We start from the raw sequence: 6,087 nt of genomic DNA, 5'->3' as shown, positions 1-6,087 counted from the left end.
TTTGATAAAGTTTGGCATGAAGGCTTATTTTATAAATTAAGAAAACTTGGTGTTAGTGATCTATTTTATAATGTTGTTAAAGATATATATAGTAAAACTTTATTGTCAGTGAAAATTGACCCTAATCATGTAACTGACACTTTTTCATCTTTTATAGGAGTAAGACAGGGAGATAATTTAAGTCCCATCTTGTACAACATTTTTGTTAATGATATTCCAGATATATTTGATGAGGATTGCTTTCCAGTTAAACTAAATAATACAAGACTTAATTGTCTGATGTATGCAGATGATCTAATTTTGCTTTCTGAAACTCCTAGGGGTCTACAAGAATGTCTTGATAAACTACAGATTTATTGCAATAATTGGGGACTGGAAGTTAATATTACTAAATCCAAAGTCATGATTTTTAGCAATTCTGGTAGACTTCTTTCTACTCAATTTCATTTAAATAATACCCCCCTAACGAACACAAAAAATTATACTTACTTGGGTGTTAAATTTAGTATTAATGGCAAATTTACAGATGCCCAGCATGAAATGTATAATAAAGGGTTAAAGGCCTTATTTAAACTTAAAAAATGTTTCTCAGGTCATAAACCAAAAATAAAAACTCTCATTCATGTTTTCGACCATACAGTTAAATCAGTCTTAATGTATGGCAGTGAAATATGGGGTGACTTTAACTTTCACAAACTAAACACTCAAGGGGATAACTATTTTAAAAAACTATGTGGAGACCTGGCAGTAGAGAAGGCTCATTTAAGCTTTTGTAAATTTATACTTAAGGAGTAAGTAAAAAAGCAACTAATATTGCAGTTATGGGTGAACTTGGCAGATATCCTCTATTTTTGGAGGTTTTGTTAAATATGTTTAAATATTATATACGTTTAAAAAAATCTGATGACTTATTATTAAAAGAGGCTTTCAACCTCTCAAAATCTCTACATAATGAGCAGAAAAAGAGCTGGTATACCAGTATTCAAACTTTATTTAAATACTTTAGCATCAATGAAAATTATGCACTTAATTTAAAGACTAAGTTAAAAAACTATTTATGTAAAAAGATGCAATCAAAATATGATTTAATATGGCAAACTGAGCTTAATAATGATTTCAGAGGCAATAAACTATATGGTAACAAGCTCAGAACTTATAGACTTTTTAAAAGCAGATTTTGCTTAGAAAATTACCTTTTGCAGGAAAATTTTAGATATAGACATCATTTAACAAAATTCCGTATCAGTGCTCACGATTTAGAGATTGAGAGGGGAAGGTACAAAAATCTGACAGTGTCAGAACGTATCTGTAAATTGTGTGGTACTGAGGTTGAGGATGAAATTCATTTTCTTCTTCAGTGCCACAAACTTTCAAATATTCGTTTCAATTTTTTAAATGAAATAAAACAACGGTTTAAAAATTTCAGTGGTTTAGATATTAAATCACAATTTATTTGGCTTATGTCCTCTGAAGATACTTTCATATTCCAGAAACTCGGAGAATTATTGCAAAATTTATCCTCATTTAGGAAAGTTTCCTTAAATAATATAAAGATATAGAAATGCCCAGTGACCCCCCCCCCCCCCCTTATATTGTTTAACACTGTGCTTGTTGTATTCTTGTATTTGTGTTGATAGATATTTTTTTTGGTTTATTTTTCTTTTATAACATTCATGACATTGTGTCTTAATCATATTGAATCACTTGTAATCATTTGTATGTAATTAATGTTGATTGTTCTGCTCCTTGTGGGCGCTTTGATTAGCAATAAAATATATTTGAATTTGAATTTATAAAATAATTGTTTTTTTTTGTTCCAATTGAGATTGTGACACAGTGATGACTGCTGTGCCCCTATTTGGACCATTTTACTTATTATATCTGTTTTCTTCACGCATCGTTGTAAATATAATGGAATTTGATGCGACTGTCATACAAGTGAGAGGTTTAGCTTTATAAAAAAAACCAGGTTCAATCTACCATTCTCTACAATTAAAAATGCCTGTACCAAGTCAGGAATATGACTGTTGTTGTCCATTTGTTTGATGTGTTTTATCATTTAATATTGCCATTTGATTATGGACTTCCCTTTTAAATTTTCCTCGGAGTTCAGTATTTTTGTGAATTTAATTTTTTTAAAACGTTTTCTTGATTTAAAAGTAGTTTTGTGATTAGTTCAGTGATACTTCGAATTAAGGTGGCTCGGGACTATTCGAAGTTTCTATCAGAAGTGCCGTATTTTTTGTTATTTTATTCTTTACAGAAAGTGAATCAAATTGGTCGAAAAAAATAGGGGTTCACGGACCATTTAAGCTCAACATTTTACTTTTAAACAGGTATGTAAAAGGGACCATTTTCAATGAAATGAGAGGGAAAACAGAGGTGTTCACATATTTTTATCATATATAAAAAAAAACAATTTTTTCTATAACAATTGGTCAAAAACTGTAATATAGCTTCAAAGAATGAGCCAACAAAAAACATAGGTCACCGATAAGGAAAAAAAATAGTTTGCCTTAAACTGTTAAAACACAAATTTTGGCGGGAAATTGGTGAAAATGGGTGAAATGTCATTTTCACCCTTTAACAATTACGGATAATAACGAAAATATTCTATTGGTCACATAACTACAATGATTTAACATTTCTAATCAATCAAAATATTTTTAAAAAATATATCGAATTTACGACAAATACTTTTGTAATTTATGCGTGAAATTATGCGCAGTCGAATAGTCCCGATCCACCTTAAGTTGTATAAGCTGCATCAACTATAAGTGAAAAACAACGGAACAACAGAAACACTTAACTTCAACAAAAACAATATTAACACCAACATGACCAACATAAATGGAAACGGACTTTTTTTTATATCAACTGCCATATTCCTGGATATTTATGGAACATATTGTGGGTTAAACATGGTTTTATGGCTGGTAAAAACCTTGCGTATATGGCAATGTTGAAAAGTATATATATCGCTAAAATGACAACACTACGCGACAGGAATACAGCACAAACAAACACAAAAACACTCAACACAGAGATATGCATTAATGAATAATACATAAAATTGAGAATGGAAATGGAAAATTTGTCAAAGACACAACAACCCGACCATAGAACAGACAACAGCAGAAGGTCACAAAAAGGTCTTCAATGCAGCGAGACATTCCCGCATCCGGAGGCGTCCTTCAGCTGGCCCCTTAATAAATATATATACTAGTTCAGTGATAATACTAAACTCCAAATTATACACAAGAAATTAAAATTAATACAGTAGTACATTACGATATGTAACAGAATAACAACGGACAGCACAAACAGTGAAATACTTTTTTGACGTGTATATGATCTTAAAATAATACAATTATATGGAATGAGATCCAACATTTCACAAGTTAACATGGTTTGGACCTTTTGGGTTTTAGAATTCCTAATAAAAAAAATAAATAATGAAAAAGAAATTTGGGAAAGTCAAAATGTGTAGAGTAAATTTGAGAATGGAAATGTGAAATAGGTAAAAAAAAACCAATGCAACAACCCAACAAAAGGACAGAAATCAGCTGACTGCCACCAATGTGTCTTCAACACAGCGAGAAAATTCCGCAACCGGTGGCAGGATCCAGCTGGCCCTTAAACAAAATGTGTAAGTCTGAATTTCTAGCATTGGTTCATTACCACTCCTGGTGTATTTAAAGTCCTTGAGAGTATCTGCTTAGTATTCACTACTTAGGCACTGACATGACATCTTGCATACTTTAAAAAAAATTATAGTTGATAAATATAAAAATTGTTAGTTAACTACGGTCCGCCAGGCAAAGTTGACTTTGGGTATTCTTTTTATGTCTTTTTTTGTTACATTACTTCTCATGCAAAGAGGTGTTCATACATACTTAACTTTCAAATTATATAGTTTGATCAGATTGGTTGAGCAGGTTACAGTATAATATCATATTTTATTTTTACCTGCAAAATTTTACATTTGCATATAATGTCTTTTTTGTGTTACTGTTGTTAACATGGAATGAACTCAATTAAGCTAATAACACATTAAATATCAGTATTTTGCCACAATTGATGAGAAGAAAACATAATGCAATGTGTGTTTGTCAGTTCCTTTACGAATATCTTCTCTTTTTTCAATTGTTTTACTTTTCTTAGTATATATAAAATTGCTGAAATAGCTAACATTACTTAATACCCTAATTAAAAAATCTTGGGTCTATTAAAGGGGGGGGGGCAGTTTTCCATGGGGGTTCTATTTTCGATGGATGAGTTAAATGATTAAAACCTTTTTACAACATATTTTAGTATTCCTAAGTACTTATTTCATTAATTATAACTACAGCTATTTAACATAGCTGGAATAAACAGTTGGTAATAAAAGTATGTGTCTGTTTGTTTTGTTCACGCATCATTATCAGTATTATTAAAGGGGCACTAGTTATCAAATTCATGGTCACCGATTTGACTCAAATTTTCATATTTTATTTATAACAATGTAAAACATTTATTCAAACTATCAAAAGTGTTAAATAAACAGTTTACAGAGCATAGGGTCAATAATATGTAGTTTCGTTTCGTGTGTATTTTAGTCTATACTCCATCTAATTAAATATCGAGTTGACCTAAGATGACCATATAAGCGATGTAAACATAAATATACTAATGATTAGATTTAAATAGATTAAGCCAACACGTGCATTTGAATTTGTATAGGGCTGTTTAATTTTATTTTATAGATTAAAAACATATGTTTCTCGTCGTTTTTACATGTAGAAGAAAGATTTTTAGTGGATCGAATCAGTCATCAAATGATTTACCTTTGTTTCACTTTCAATGTTGACATTCCTTTCCTTTAGATAAACAGTACACGTACAAAGCATGTGTTGTCAATCTCTAGTTAAGGAGTTAAATTGAAGTTCACATGAATACGGATTTAATGAGGTCGACTTATTCGCATGCAAGTGAATAATTCATTATCAATATTATTTAGCTTAATTTGACAAAATTGAACCATTTTGGCTGCTAAAAGCGGAATTATTGTTTCACTATTTCACTTTTATTATTGATTGAACAAAAACAAATCATACTTTAGATTTATTTTACATCTCGTAGCTAGTGCCCCTTTAAATTGGATGCGACTGTCGTACAAGTGAGAGGTTTAGCGCTATAAAACCAGGTTCACAAAACAATTTATTGAAAACAAACATAAAACAATGAAAATCGCTGAACAACAGGCTCTGCGACTGTCGTACAAGTGAGAGGTTTAGCGCTATAAAACGCTATAAAACCAGGTTCAATCCACCATTTTCTACATTTGAAAATGCCTGTACCAAGTCAGGAATATGACAGTTCTTGTCCATTCGTTTTTGATGTGTTTTGTCATTTGATTTTGCCATGTGATTATGGACTTTCCGATTGGACTCTCCTCTGAGTTCAGTATTTTTACTTTATTTTGTAAGGTAAAATTTCGAAAAGTGCAGATTGTATCATTTCTATCAAAATTTATTGATTCGTTATATGACAATATAGAATCTTATGCCACTTTTATTTACAAATTAACAAAATAAACTCAGAAAAGTGTTTTAATGGCAAATAAGGGAAAGAACAAAATATTTGTACTAACATTACTTATTAACTGAGCCGTTTTGACAGATTCAACACATCAAATAGTATAATTGTATTGTAAGGGTGAAGGTGTGGTGCCGTTACAACGATTAAACATATTGCAACTGTTTGCATCTGTCCCAAATCAGGAATCTGATGATACAGAAATTGTTGTTTGTTGGTGTGGTTCATAAGTGTTTGTCCCTTTTTTTTTAATATAGATTAGACCGTTGGATTTCCCGTTTGGATGGTTTTACACTGTTAACTTTAGGGGTCCTTTATAGCTTGCTGCGCGGTGTGAGCCCGTACAAGAGCTTTAACGACCGTCTCCCAATGCTTGAACACCGTTAGATATTATTTTACGATTATTTCTCTCGTTAAACCGAATGACAACCGTGTAGACAAGAGTCTATAGTATATAAATAGTTTTTCAAATTTGCTGTCTGATACATATATGTGTTTTGCTTTTTTTCG

Source organism: Mytilus edulis, chromosome 12 (genome assembly GCF_963676685.1).
Source record: "Mytilus edulis chromosome 12, xbMytEdul2.2, whole genome shotgun sequence".
In the NCBI taxonomy this organism is placed as follows: Eukaryota; Metazoa; Mollusca; class Bivalvia; order Mytilida; family Mytilidae; genus Mytilus; species Mytilus edulis.
The sequence above is the reverse complement of the archived record's forward strand: the minus strand, read 5'-3'. Positions refer to the sequence as shown.